The 16,099-nt window shown below is 38.0% G+C and overlaps 1 protein-coding gene across 1 annotated transcript in view; it reads left to right on the plus strand.

The window, feature by feature from the left end:
* The window catches only part of CA8 (carbonic anhydrase 8), an 86,011-nt gene extending 71,233 nt beyond the window's left edge, over positions 1-14,778 (plus strand). The window contains exon 9 of the mRNA XM_054191758.1: positions 8,303-14,778. The gene's annotated coding sequence lies outside the window, so the exon portion shown is untranslated. The remainder of the gene's footprint in view (positions 1-8,302) is intronic.
* Positions 14,779-16,099: the final 1,321 nt, after the last annotated feature.

Consider the following 16,099-nt stretch of genomic DNA (forward strand, 5'->3'; position numbering starts at 1 on the left):
AAGCAGAACTAATAAAAACATTGAAGGTTGGTGCTTGCTGCCAGCATCTCTCCCGCATTTACCAGACAAGCTATTTACAAACCTAGAATGTGAGCTACTTCACTGTGAGTGGATTGAGTTTTAAAAATAAAATGCAGCTAAAATTAAATAAAAATGTTCACCAAGAAGAGTTAGAGTTACAGGCCGGCTACAGATTCGATTTTCAGTAGGCATATCCTTCACCAGTGATAATATCTTCCCTTTTAGGCTGTTTGATGCCCTTCTAAAGCTCAAATGTCCATTGTTAGTGAGAGATGGAAGTTATCACTAGATTTCACAAAATCTTAGAACACACAGCTGAAAATAACTTCCAGAGTTCATCTGCCCACCTCCTCAGTAGGATCAGCTATACCTAAACTTTTCCTAAGGGATGTTTACCCAGACTGCTGTCATTTGTCGCATGTTGTAGCTTGGGACCCTGTGTGCCGACACAGATCTCTTCAGCTGATTCCTCCCCTTGGCCCGCAGCCTTCCCCTGCCAAGTCTTCCCAGGGTCAACTTCACTCCCAGCTCTTCTACCTCTTCTCCCTCGCGCGGCATAGAAGGATGGGGAATGGGGGCTCTAATCAGTTCATAAAACTTCTTCTCTGCTGCTCCTTCCTTCTCTCGCTCTTCCCCTGCTTCAGCATGGGGTCCCTCCCATGTGATACAGTCCTCCACCAATGGGATACAGTCATTCACCAACTGCTCCAATATGGATCCTTCCCATGGGCTGCAGTCCTTCAAGAAGAGACTGCTCCAGCATGGGTCCCTCAGGGGCCATAGGTCTTACCAGAAGACCTGGTCCTGCATGGGCTCCTTTTCATGGTCTGCAGCTCCTGCTGAGAGCCTGCCCTGGTGTGGGTTCTCCTCAGGCTGCATCTTCCTTTAGGGCACGTCCACCTGCTCCAGTGTGGGGTTCTCCATGGGCTGCAGGTTGGATATCTGCTCCACTGTGGTCCTCCATGGTCTCCAAGCGGACAACCTGGCTCACCATGGTCTTCACCACGGGCTGCAGGGGAATCTTTTCTTGGGTGCTTGGAGATCCTCTTCTTTCTCCTTCTTCACTTATGTTGGTGTCTGCAGAGTTGCTTCTCTCACACTTTCTATTTCCTCTCTCACAGCTGCCGCGCAGTGGTTTTTACCCTTTCGTAAATATGTTATCACAGAGCTACCATCAGCATGGCCAGTGGGACTCAGCTTTCAGCAGTAGTGGGTCTGTCTTAGAGATGGCTGGAACTGCCTCTGTGTAACATGGGGGTAGGTCCTGGTGTGTTTTCATGGAATCCACCCTGCAGCCCCCCTGCTACCAAAACTTTGCAACACAAACCTAATGCAATACCTAGTGCTTTCGGTACAAGATGGCAACTTGTCACTTTTTTTTACAGCTGCTGCACATTAAATCAAGAAGTGAAATATCAATTAGCAATATGCCCTTTTCATCTTCCCTTAAATTTTTGGTTTCACCCACTCTCATGTTTCCTGCATTCTTTCTGCCTTGAACTAGATAGATAGTCTGAAATTTTTCACTTTCCATTCTCTGTGCAGTTTAACACAGACATCGGTCTAGCTTTCTGCATAATCAGTAATCACCAGTCAGTGGTAATGTGCTTGTTTAGCTAAAGGCTCCTCCAGAAATGTCCACTACTTTGTCCTGAGCTACTTAGTGACCTTCTGCTACGGCTTTGCAGCCCTGCTGGAGTACCTATGCCATAGCTGAGGTACCAGGGCAGCACCCTCTCCACGAATCCCTCAGCCAGAACAACTGCTCCATTACTTTTTTTTCGTAACAAATACTGTATAGTGTTGAAACAACGATAGCTCTGACTTTTGGAATACACTGTATTACTAAACCCTGAGTCTTCACCATAAGCAAAACTTAAGCGTGCATGCAGTTTATCTGTATTAACTCTGTAGTAGTTGTTTACAGTCTTTTCTGCACAGGTATGGAGACACCAACGTTTTCTTAAAGAAACCTTAGCAAGTATTAGATCATTTGTTAGTCTCTTCAGTGATACAGTTCCCAAGAACTTAGGGAGAAAAACCTGGCTGGAGACCCTATTACATTTGTTATACTAAATAAAAACCTCGATCACTCTAAAACAATTTTGCACTTTATACCATTATAGTACTTAAAGCTGCATGTCATAAAAATGGGGGATATATAAAGTAGTACAAGATACAACATAGCTTACCAAAGGACCTTGATTCTGAAATATCCATTATCCAGTGACATTTATAAAAATAGGGTTGTTCTCTATACCAACTTATTGTGAATGTTAATATTTTACTTACAATGTGCATGCACATCATACACATTAAAACCAATGTTTTTAAATTGAATATTATGTACTTAAGTGGTTAACTGTAATTCATGGACTTAGGACCACTACCTAAGTAGTAGGCTTCATTTCAGAATGTCCTAATTTCTGGGTGCTTAAATATGGAATTTAGTATTCCATTGTCATATTTTTATCCAGAAATCTCTCTCTACTAACAGTCAATATTTAAGTATGCCTTTGGTGCTAAGAGTCAGAAACAGGGTTTTATCTATCTGAAAAAAATGTCAAGGAAATAGATGGTGGAATGGAAATACAGCAATATTCCAATATCACCACATATGTAGGCTTCATAGAACTGCTTACGATTTATGTATAAATCTTGACATTTGGTTTCATTATTTGTTTGTTGTTTATTTATATTCCTCAGCAGGCTTATGGATGTTCTCTAGTGTATATTTTCATCAGCTATCTTTCTTCTTAACCTGTAAAAGCTCATTTTGATTCTCCTAGACAAAGCATCTTCATCTCATATCAGCCTTCTCATATCAGTAATTCTATTTCCTTCTGTGAAGGGTCTGATGATCTGCCTGCCTGGTAGCTACCACGATTATCTGACACACGCTATATTTATACTACTTCTTCATTGCTTTCCACCATTAAACTGGAGGGGAAAGTGATGTCAGGAGACAAGAGGATGAGAGAATTATTTTGCATTAATAATGCCGCAGTCACGACTGACTGATAAGGAACTAAGTGGTGATCGCAGAAGTGTAGTTTCACTCTGGATGGATGAAAGAGTGAAGGTATGTCTAAAATTCATTGCAGCAACTGCAATTGGTCTTAATCAGACATATCAGTACATGATAAGGAAGTGGCTTAGTGAAATGCTGAGTGATGAATCAAAATAGTCAACATGTGCCTTGTATATTTCATTGCTCAGATACATGCAATTGAGAAAGACTGCCATTGAAGATCCTGTCCATCTCTTCAGTTAGGATGTTCCTATCTCCTTAACCAGAGACTAAGCTGAAAATCATAGGCAAAAGTCTCTTTTTTTTTTTTTTTTAAACAGAAATAAATAAGCCAAACATTGGTAACGAGACAAGGAAGTGTAGGATTCTTCAGGTTTCTGATAGACAATAGAAGACTTCTTGGCTAACTGCTGCAAAGAGCGGCCACATACCCTTTTTGTTTCACATCAGCTATAGCAAGATTAACTTTACACAGGAACAGAAAGCTGTCTGATGATAAAATAATAATAGGTTATTTTTCTTCATATTACAACCAGAAATGTGCTCCATATAATAGGAATTTTGACCACATTGGCTATTTCTTGTGATCATGACGGGGTTTGACATTCACATGGTCTACGCCTAAGCTGGGGAAACCAGGACTGTTTGCAGGCTCAAGGACAGGTGTGTGAACCTGGGCTGTGTTCTAGATTCAGCTAAGTCAGCAAAGATGGAGACAAGGGCACATGGACTACCAGAAACTCATGCTCTGGTTAGGTTGCCAAACTGAGACCCAACTGCATGTGTGCCCTTCTGACTCTAGATACAGCCACTGGGGCAAACTCATCAACACTTATGATTTTATTCAGATTAAAATTTAAGTAATTATGATTTTATTCAAATTAAAAAAGTTAAGTAATTTTGGCTGTATGAGTGAGCCAAAAATATCTTATTGTAGTATGTCAGCTTTCTGTAAGTTTTATTTGTAACAAGCTTTTAAAGCAATACCCGCAATAGTTTCTGATCTATTCCCTTGAAGACTTATGTTTATATTTACCACCTACTCAATTAATTTCTGTTTCTTTAGGGCTAGCAATAGATATTGCATTACTTATAGGATGACCTGTAATGAATATTGAACTGATGATTTGGGCAGTCTCTGCTGAGAGTCTTGGTGAGAAAAGATGAAGTCTCACCAGGAAAGGACATAAAGTCATGAATAAGTCTTTACCTAAGAATAATATCTAGCATGTAGATTTTAGGTGAGAAAAGCAAAGAAGGAATCCAAAATATGTTGTCACAATAAATCTATTCTTCGCATCTGCTCCTGGTTTAGCGTTTTCACTTGACAGATTAACAGAGATGTGTAGCATATGAATTGCTCTGCTAAGAATTATTGCATGTGGTATTCAGGCCTAAAGTACATAACTCTCTTAAAATGATGGACAATGGAAAATTGTTAATAAAATTGTTAATAAATTTTTCCTGCTCAGATCAATGCTAGTATTGGTGACAGGAAAATCAATTTAAGATTCAGCTAGACCCAAAGTTTCTTGAAATTCACAAGCACACGGCTAATTTTTTCATTTAATTCTTCTGCTTTCTCATTTCTGGTGTTCCAGGTTACAGCTCACACCAAAGCCAAAAAAAGTACCAAAAGCTGCAGAACCCATCCCCCAGTTCTCCAAGAAAGGCTTTTCACACACTGTTTATGGCCAAAACTGCAATGAAATGTATTTTCAATTAGACACAGATGCACGTTGACAACACTATGATGACAGTTCAATTACTGTAATACATTCAACACAGAGTGCACTTGTGAATTTGTGACATGTTTTTTTTAAAATGGCCCTACTGAGAGTTTCCATAATTTTAAAATTTTAAGCAATGTTTACCCAAGGTCCTGATTAGCTTTTGCTAGTGGCTTTTTGACACAGTGGGTGAAATCCAGGCCTTGTGAAGGAAATGCAACTTTTACCGTGTAGACAGTGGATCCAACATCTGCATATTCTGATTCTCTCTCCTCAACAGACTATAAAGGAAGAGGCTAAAAGATTAAGGGACAATCGAGGAATGTTCCTGACACAATTCAGAGAGTCCTTCACACACTTGATAATGGTATTTTAGTTCTTTGTCTCAAGAATCTGATTGCCAGGGCTGTGGTCTTGTGTCCATATCATACTATCTTTAATGACTGCAAAAAAATATTAGGTTATGTCTTTATTTGAACTCTCAGGGGCATCTTGTCTTTCAGCATTACCCTTTCATTTTACTAATTTCTGAATTTCGTTTCAGAATGTTTATTTTAAGCTCAAAACTAATAAAATCTATCTAGTGGGTGGCCAAAGCTGTGTTACAAGAATTTTCCAAGCAAAGCCCATATTTAAAATGAAGCATCTATAATTCAATTGAAGAGAATGAATTTCACATCTTTGAAAAAAAAATCCTTTTTGATATGGCTCATGGCCGTGATGACAATCACAGTCATCAGATTTACTTGCAATCAATATGAGTATATACCTAAAAACACTGTCAGTTTAGTTTGCTGAATAAAAGAAATTTATAATAAAGATTAATAGCTGTGAAAAATACCATACTTCCCATATGTATCTGTGGGTTTTTAATGTTTTTTAAACCAAATACATGAAAATGCTATTATATTGATATAGACTATGTTTTAAAACATGTTTAAATAGCAGGGCGGGTCTTAGGGTATATGTTGCTGGACCACATACTTTTTGACCTGGCTAGTCCACATTGGCCTATTTTTAGACACGGAATCTATGAAAACTCATGCATGTAAGACATCTGACTATTGAGAAGAACTTGGTCTCAGTGAAAATGTGAAGTACATAACAGCTACTCCTGAGTGTCCAAGCCAGATGCAAGCAGGGATGCATGCATAGATTTTTGGTTTAATACAGGTTGAAAAGGCACGTAGAATGATTTTGAAAAGCCTTAGATACATTAATACCTCTATCCGAGTTAAGGTGAGTATGTTATGTAAATAAGAATTGTTTAAACAGTAAAAAAATTATATGGTTAAGTTCACATGCCAACAATTCCAGTATTTTATTCATTCGGTACTTTCTCAGGAACATTTAAATTTAACATCTGTCTCTTAAGCATAATATCTTTCTAGAAAAATAGATTTTGGAGTATACAACAAAAAGAAATGTAGCATAAGTCAACCCTAGCTATTTGAAGTGCTGCTTGAACTGGAATATCATATGCCAATATTGTGTTCATCTGAAGTGTGTTACAAACTTTGGAGATCGCGTCTCCTCAACGATACAAAGTGTTTACTTTTCCTTCCCCCAAAATAAATAACTCAGCTCAAGTGGCTTCTTTTAGTCACGTATTTCTTCCTTAAGGAAGGGATATTTGGTATATTTCCTACCAGTGCTGATACTTGCCATCTATGAAAACAATTTTGCCTGGCTTTTTACAAATTCTTTTCACAGGCCTCATTGCTCTTCTATGGATAGACATATTGCCCATTTCTGCCATCAACAGATGCAGTGCTTTCAGACTCTACAGAAAGTAATGGTGCCTGACATTTCTAGGGTGAAAGCCTCTCTTTGGTTTTAGTGCTAATGGAAACAGACTTTTAGTCTTCTTGAAAATCCAAAGCCAGAATGTAAATGGCTATGTAGTAAACAGAACAGATTATTTTTTAATCCCAGAAAATAAAGGATAAACATAAAAAAAGCCCTCTCTTATTGCAAAGTTCTAGCAGAGCTTTGAAAAAAACCACACTTTGTCTCCAGAGCTTGCTCTCTTTAATATCTATTAGATATCCATTCATACTGAACGACTACCAGTATTTACACCTTATACATAAGGGAATTTGACAATGGTGTGCATTACATCGGTGGCAAAGTATTTACGAAGGAGAACAAACCTCAGACAGATTGGCTATTGAGATTCACAGAACCATTTTATGCTAGGATGGTATGTTCAGGCGGCTTATACTAAATGAAAATCTCAGTTACTTTGAATTAGTCCTACAGCAGCTCTGAAGGCTGGATTCTCTGCGTAGTGAAAGACATGTCATAAATAACATTTTATTTCTGTTCATAGGAGCTAAGGATCCAGCGCAAAGAATTCTGTGTGGTCCAAAACAGGAAAAGAAAAATATGAAGTATTTTAGAGAACAGTTTGAAGTGCAGGGCGGTTTCGTAATGCAAGGTTTCCTATCAATGGTAAATGCCTGTGCCGGCTTAGCATCTGGAAAGCGATATTTCTTGCAAAATAAGTACTGAACAATGATCCTTGGATATAATCTAATTCCTATAATAACATATTTCCAGTGTGTAGGATAGCTTCTTTTGAATTCTTGCTTCAGGACAGAAAATCTATGATATTCTCAGTGTTTGACTGCCATCATATCTACGTTAGACTGAAAGAGGTTACTAAAAGAGTGCTATTCCTCAAGGCACATCCAACATCCCAACATACATATCCATTCTACTGCATCTGTGTAAGGCATATGCAACTATCTCTAATGGGGACGCATCCACTTCAGTCCTTGTCAGACAGTGACCTAAGTCCATAAAAGTCATTGATGGTCAAAATTTGAAGCTGACCAGAAAGTATCAAGTTTTATAGAGGTACTAGATTTTGCATGATGCACTCAGCATTATGTCACTGGGCTATTGCCCATCTTTGTCAGCTTTGTCATATTGTCTTATGGAAAAAATAGTTCTGCAGAGACCAGAGGATTCCAATGTTCCAAAGAAATCAGGCCAATTTTAAAAAGTTTTTCAAATGAAATATTTTAGGTTCCTCAGTTTAATGAAAAATTTCAATCTGGGCAAAGCAATCTGAAACAATTCACAGTGGGATTGGAAGACATAAAATCCAATTGAAATATTCCATGGAACGCATTATTTAACAAAAACTGCATGTTCCATTAGAAAATGGCTCTGATGGAAAAAAATTGTGCAAGCCTGCTTGAAACTTTACTTCAGGTAGTATGCAAGATATTTCCTTCCAGGTTTTTCCCTCCTAAGAAAACATGTATTGACACCTTAAATGAGAATGCCACTGATGTCAGGGGAATAGTTTGGTACTATAAGTAACTGTTCAGAGATATGATTTTATAGACTTAAAAGAAGCAGTCCCTGAACAATTAATTTCTTTTTGGTTGCACTCTCCTGGAAGTTTTAAAACCACATGAGACCATTAAGTATTCTTTTGAAAGCTAGGAGTCAAAACACCTGATTTTCATTTTTTCACTTAAGTTTTCTCTCTTCTTGTTTCTTCTAGCCTGTTTTCTCCTGGCCTCCACAGTGACAAGAGTCTCTTATGATGACTTCAAAACACCGAGTCCATGATCATCTCCTTGCTCTGCGCAATGACTCTTTTAAATTCTGGATCTCTCAGATGTTAATGCCATGCCTGATACTATTTGGAGGGATTTTTAGAAGACCATAGTCCAGCTGTCTAGATATTGAAAGAACTGCCCTAGTTATTAGACCAGCTGCTTAGCCTCTCTCCTGCCTTTACCTTCCCTGTTCATTTGGCTGTAGGAACCAATTTTTCAGGTAACCTTGATTGTGTCAACAAAACAAGGAGCTAAGCTCAGCTGAGTAAATTCTTATATGGACGGACACACACACTTCTTTTGCACACACACAAAGTGTGCAGTAGAACAAGAACAGGAAAGTTACATACACAGAAAGACATCAAACTCCCGAGCACATTCTTTAATGCAGAATTTTGTCACTCACAAAAGTTTTGATTTTAATCTGAATTACATTGGCCATTTCAGCTCTCAGTCTTTTCAGTCTGATCACCTTGCATGTGGCAATTTATTAGTTTCCACTGACTTGGAAAATTTGCATTTAAGAGTTTTGCATTATATTTTTGTTTGCCTTTTATTTCCTTTTTTTTTTTTTTTTTTTTAATGCTCTGATGAAATGCCACCAAGGAATTTCATACTTCAGTTTTCTGTTATCATCTGAGTACAGACCTCTTCAAAGTCAACAACCATCAGCTGGACATAGTCACTTCAGAGCTCAGCAGGAACAGTGACTCCAGAAGGTGTCACGTTCTTTCTATAAAATGAAGACTCAAAGCCAAAATGAAAGGTTACAACTAGGAAAGAACTCACAATATAAAAATGGGATATATACACTTACACATATGTATTCCCCAAATGGTCACACCACCCTTGTGCAACCTGGATTGATGGAAGTTGTAACATTAATGCAAACCTATGTCTTATGTGAAAAGGTCATCTTCTCCAACACTTGACAAGATTTGCTTTTGTACGAAATGACATTCAGTGGTCCCAGAGTGATGTGAGTACTAAACACTCAAGCATTTCAATACTCTGAGAGGAACAGAAAGACAATCAGGGTCTTCACTCTGGCAAAGCACTGCAAAATATAATATCTAGGAGTTAAAAGAGTTAAAGTTAAATTAGAAAAGGGCAATCATTTTTTACAGTGAGGTAATTAATTTCTGATACAGACTACCAAGAGAAATATGAAGATTTTGAAGGGAAAGTTTGTTCCTTTCTAATCAAGATTTAGAATCTACCTCTGGAAACACCTTCACTCACACACAGGAATGTGGCAAGCATCCCGTGCGTGATTCAGGAGCCAAAACAGGGGTGTCTAACGCCATCCGAGATGTTCTAGAAGATGTGATCTGGTCTCCTGGTGCTGTGCAAGTTCAGGTCACTCTTCACAGTGGTGTCACAGCTGCTTGTCCTGGGTGTGTGTCTCATACCCTGGGGCATTCGAACTGGCACTAGGTGCTTACGTCTGAGCACCTTATACAATAGGAAATGAACCTGATCTGTTAATTGTTGGTCTTCCTGTATTAATTCTGACCATTTTCAGAAGGAAATGAAAACAGATTGCCACTTCATTTTTCTGTTCAGTAATATCGACCTGGCAAATCCATGGAGAGAAACCAGTAATCTTATTCTTGAAAATTTGCAGGAAAGCATATGAGTTTGTTTGCTTCTTCTGAAACACTTTTAATGGGTTTATTCCGTGCTGCCTCTCATAACAAAGGTAGGTTCACGTCAACAACAAGCAATCACTTAAAGCTTTGCAGAACTGATACTCTCATAAATTTAAAAAGGACATGCATACGAAACTTGAATCCAGCCTTCATTTTTGTCTCCCAGGCCAAATCAGAAATCCTTAACTAACTAGCTATCTAACGAAATAACTAACTGACTAAAGATCAGCCAATGGACACATTATTTTCCTGTTGCAATTCTTGTCTGGGTTTTTTATTCATTTCTGAGTAATGCTATTCATCTGAAGTGTAAGCGCTACTTATTGTGAGCCAGGAACAAAGAGGGAAGCAGCAGATTCAAGGCTTTTTCGCTATAATGTGCTACTTTCTAGATAATGGGCTCTTCTGGCGTTATAATGAAAAACAAATATATCATTAAGAAAGAGCTCCACAAAAACTGTCTGTCATATATCTTAAGCTTCATTAGTTTAGATTAATGACTTACTTGATATACATGACAATAGGTGAAGCAAATCTTTGTTTATTTATTGACAATTCAATGTAACTGTGACATGCATAAACAGGCTTCCTCCTGATTAGTTCCATGTTTTAAAGTAACTTTGTGTTATAAAACTTGTTAACTACAGTATCATTTTATTGAACTCTGCTCTGTGAATGATGTGATCTACATTGAAAGGCGTCAATATTGCAGCCATTCCTGGCAGGCATTGGAGCATTATGCACACAGATTGGAGTAGATATCTCATTGTACAAATCCACGGACCCAGAAAATGTCCAGTTATTGAGACTGCATGGAGAGGACAATGTTCTATTCATAGGATCTGCAGTGCAAGGTCAGAGAATGAAACTTGAACTAAGTGTAAGGTTCAGATTAGTTTCACGGTTTTGGAGAGGACCTCCCTGAAAGTTAGGACTCTGAAAGCACGAATCCTTTCCCAGAGATCCCTGGCAAGGGTTCATAGCATGCATTCGTATGAGTAAGTAGTTGGGGAGTGATTTCCAATGATGTGAAGCTTCTGTAAAGCTCAGCAAGACGGAGAAAGAGAGTGGTAAAAGGGAAGTTACATGAGCCTTTTCCAGAAAATGCTTGCAGAGTGATGGTACAAAGATGTTGAATTTTTAGATGTTTTTTGCTTGGATGAAATAATTTGTATTTAGATTCCGTGACAGTTTTGAAGCTGTAACCCTATTGACATCCTCTGATTATCCCCCTACTAACGCTCCTGAAAGCACATAGCTAGAAATGGGTTTCTTTAAGAGTGGCAATTTTAGGCAGAACTTGTAGCTTGTCTCTTATTATACCAGTTTCACACTTTCCATTATAGAGATTTGTTTCCAGTGACTTCTGAATTTTCCAACTTGTCTGGGATGAAATTTTACACATCAAACATTGACTTCAGGGTGCAATTCTTGTAAAAAGCCAACAAAAATAATTCAAATGAACTAACATAAGGATCAAAGGTCAAGGTCAAAGAAAGGGTCAAAGAAGGGAGGAATGGGAAAAAGAGTCTTTGCCCAATATGCACACTGCTGGGTGAACACAAGTGTCCTGAATCTCACTATTGTTCTGCTGCTAGTAAAAATGACAATGCGATGGCAAACTGTTATCTCAGGGGTCCATAGCTGACCTGCAAGAACTACATTGCTGCTACCTACTCTCTGCTAAAAACTCCAGAGTTCTTCTGCAGTTCTGTCATTTGTTGCCACAGGACAGAATTTCCTTCAGCTTCTTCTTTTTAAAAAACCCAAGAGGTCACACATAAAAACACACAGGTGGAAAGTTAACAAGATAACAAAATTAAAACAATAATTTCTCCTAAAATTGGAACAAAAAGCCTTCAAAAAAATACGTGGGTTCAATAGTTGATCAAGTTTTAAAAGGAACATTCACTAAGGTGCTGTTATTGGAGAAAAAAAATCTCAAAATCAATTCTTTGTGCCAACATTTATTCCAGAAAAGGCCAGAGAGACTCCTACTCCAGAGCTATTCTTTTCCAGAGGATAAGCCCACATGATTGTTTCCCTCAGGAATTTTTAAGCAGCTGACATAAGAAACTGCTGAACTATTAACTGCGAATTTAAATTTTTAATTTAATCTGTCATTTGAAAGAGTTGTGTTACCTGAAGAATGGAAAGCGGTAAACATGACATCAATATTTTATAAGATTTTCTCTAACTCAGACAATTAGAAACTGATAAATTATATTTGTATAAGAGCAAACGTGTAGGAAGATTCTATTCTGTAAGAACAGAATGAGTAATAAAATAGCAAAATATGATATACTAGGGAAAAGCCAACATAGCCTTTGCATAGAGAAGTCATGACTCATGTATCAGTTAGACATCTTTAGAAGAGCCACTGAGCATATGGTTCAGGTGATGTAATATAAATTTTTCAAAAAACTTTTGAGAAGGTTTAATTGCAAAATCACTGAAAGACCCTAAGCTGTCATGGGGTGAAAGAGAAAGTCCCATGGTGGATTAAGAATTGGTTAAAACATAAAAAACAGATGGTGGGAGTGGGTAGTTGGTTTTCAGAAAGAAGGATCTCAAACATGTTCTACATATGAAAAATGTGCCATTCAGCATATTCATAAGTGGATATTGCTTGAATGATAAGGAGGCAAAATCTGAAAATGATACAGAATTATTTGGGATAGCCTAAAGCTGATTGTGAGAAGTTACCAAGGAACCCAAACTTATAAGTAGGTGATAAAAAAGTAGATGAAATTAAGTGTTAGAAAGTGGAATACGAAGACTAGGAAAAGAAATAACCTACATGTATTAACATATGATCGCCTTCACTTTAGTTACCATCATTCAGGAAAGAGATCTGAAGCTACTGCAAACTGTTGTTCAGAACAAAAGCTCAGAGTTCAGTGGTGTCTATAAATGTAACTAGAATTTGAAGAATAATTAGGAAAATAAATAGGAGCCTAACAGAATGCATAGTCATGTCCCAATGTGTACTAATCATCTATTAATATTTCAAGATTTCATTATTCTAAATTTATGAAATGGAACTTGTGGTCCTGGGCATGCCATAGCAAAATAGATAAGTAAAACAGAATTACCAAGTATCCAGACAACAAAGACAACAAAAATACATAGAGATGTGGATTGTCTTTCATAGAGCTACAGAGCAAATAAAAAAAATCTGAATTTGGAAAAAAAGGTGACAAAAATACTCTTATCACAGTACAAGTAATGCCACCAAATGAAGTTGTCAGAGTAGACTCTGAAACCCAAAAGGTATGCTTTTCTAAGCGAAGAGGATCAGAGAAATTCATACAGGCTAGCTCACTGTTGGCTGATACATATTAGCCGTAACCTCTAGAATAAGAAGTGAGTCAGCTATTGCTGGAGGTCGGCTCGCTCTCTATGCATGCTGACCAATGGAGGCATGGGCCTAGGCTCGCCTTCGGTGTCATCTCTTCTGGCAACATTTGCATTCAACATTCAGAAGTGAGGAAACCGGAAAATTAAGGTTCTCTGCGCAACTTTAATTAAAAATTCCTTTTTGAATAAGTATTGTGACATCTATTACATACTGTTTTGTCCCTTTTATCTCCTGCAGTGCCCTCTCATTCCTGGGACAAGTCCAGGAACAGTTTGGGAATGGTGCAATGCTGTGTACAAAGGTGGCTCCGGCAGGACTCACTTTCACCTGTTGCAGTTGTCTGGTGACCGATGCAGGGAACTGCAAAAAAATACTGAATCAAATAAGGTCAAAGGCCCTTGAATACAATCTGAACACTTTCCCACAGTTCCTTGACTCGTGTGTTCATGCTCCAGGCAGGCAGATAAATACAAACCTCCTCCTGCCTTTGAACAGCGTAGCATCAGCAGCATAATTGCAGCCAACCTATGGTTGTTAGATGGCAGCACGGTTTCCATACGCTCCTAGCTGTTTGTGAGTTCAACCCCTTTTCTTAAAGAGGGACTTAAATCTAGACCACTTGGACAAATTTAGGCTCCCGACCAAGAGGACATACAGCTGTAAAATGACAGGAAGTCACATCAAGTTGGAGTTTTCACAGCTCATCCCTAATTTTTACTGCAGTACCAAGAGATCTGATTTAGAAAAGCACCATGAACCCACAACTCCAGCTAAAGTCAATAGGATTGTGCAGGCTTCTATATGGTGTTAAGTGCTCTGAGGACTCTGATCTTCCTGTATCTCAAATTCTGCCTGCTAATCAGTGGAGATACTTGCTTTCACGTACCTGTTCAGGCACTCTGGCTATAAAATAACATTCACGCCACTCTTCAGCTCACAAAGATGTGAAAATAATTTAATTAATATTTATGTGTCACTCTCTTGTGGAAGTGATGAGTGTCACTGAAAAGAAAAATTCAGTTTTCCGCCTAAAGTCTACGTTTTAGCAACAAATATGGCCTGAGGTTGCAGACTGAACAATAAGGAAAAACACAGAATATTGATTAGATAATTCTTAAGACCATTTTGCATGCTAAATGAGGTAGGTGGTGTGCAAGGAATTATTTTGTAATTGTATAATTAAAGACAATAATGGAAAAATTTGCACACAATCTTACAATGGCAACATTATTTCTGACATTTCCTAACCATTGAGGGCTTGTTTTGAAAACCTCTTTTTTTGAACGTATGATTTGTGTGTGTGCAATATAAACTATGAGTTTTATATCAGCGTTGATTGTTAGAAATTTTATATATATCCATCCCACACTTTTACTGTAATATTTTTATATAAATTGAAAATAAACATATTCTAAGGCCATTTTAGAAACATTCACATTTTATGGTTTAGCCAGTGCAAAGTAGTGCTAGATTTCTGCATAATAATGTCATCACATTCAAAGGAAATAGAGAGTTCCATGGTGGATGGGCTATTGCAGATCAGTGAAAACAGAAAGATTGGTTTTCCCCTTCATATAAGGTCTATATTTAGTAGAGTGTGACCATGCCATCACACCATACAGAAAAAATGATAAAAGCAAGGCTCTACATCCAAGCCACTTATCTTAAAAATAATTTACTTTCTATTATACCAAAGTGGTGATAATAATGTTGTCTGGGGATTTTTAATATTTGTAGACTATACTTCCATTTCAAGTCTCTTGGGCAGCAAGAGCATATACTCTGTTCCAACTGGTATAGTCTGAATAATAGTATTTGTAATTAAAAAAACCCCAAACAAACAGGTACTAAACCAATCACAGTAGCCCAGGGCAGAAACCACAAAATCTTCTTATAATTCACCATTATCCACAAGAAATTGGCTTCCTTCTATGACATCCTAGCAGGCTGTGGCCCTAAGTTTCAAGAGAAGATTAGGACAGAAAGATTTAAAAAAATTCTTCAGCTCCAAGATGCAGTGAGAAGAGTATTGTCTACTGCCTTTACTCCTTTCATGTCACACTGATCTGAAGGAACTCAAGTTCTTAACACTTCTAAAGTTTCTCAGGCAGCATAGAAAAAAAATTAAAAATCCATATTCCTCTGTCCTTCAGACGACAGTCCTGGAGGAAATTGGCTTATCCCTGTAGGAGATTGTTAATGAACTTGATGGAGGGGCAGTGAACATGAATTTTATGTATTGTGTGTAGGGTTTTTTTTGTAAATTAATAACTGCAATTTATCCTTTCTCTGACCACCTTTTATGTGGTTGCTAGCTATTTTGTATCACAGGAATCTGGAAGATAAATGTTCAGAGCATGAAATATTACCTTCATCCCCTATCCATGCCGCAGATCATACATCCAGGTTAATGTTAACAAAATAATCTGTAGGTAGACTCAGGGAAGCAATCAGAAGGAACTATGTTCAGGTCAGGAACTGATATATGCAATTTCCCCTGAAATTTTTGTATGGTGAAACACTTCAGCTGTGCAGGATGGGCACAGAGGCTTGGCCCCAGGATTCTTGGCTCTTCTGAGTCACACTGATTACTGCCCAAATCTGATAGGGTGTGCTCTTTGCCATATAGCCGTCCTTCTTTGAGGCAAAATCTGAACCAAGGCCCTTCACAGAGCTGCTGGTACTGTCTTCAGCAGATACCAGCACCAGCAGGAAGGCGCAGAGCT

Source organism: Rissa tridactyla, chromosome 2 (genome assembly GCF_028500815.1).
Source record: "Rissa tridactyla isolate bRisTri1 chromosome 2, bRisTri1.patW.cur.20221130, whole genome shotgun sequence".
Taxonomy (NCBI): Eukaryota; Metazoa; Chordata; class Aves; order Charadriiformes; family Laridae; genus Rissa; species Rissa tridactyla.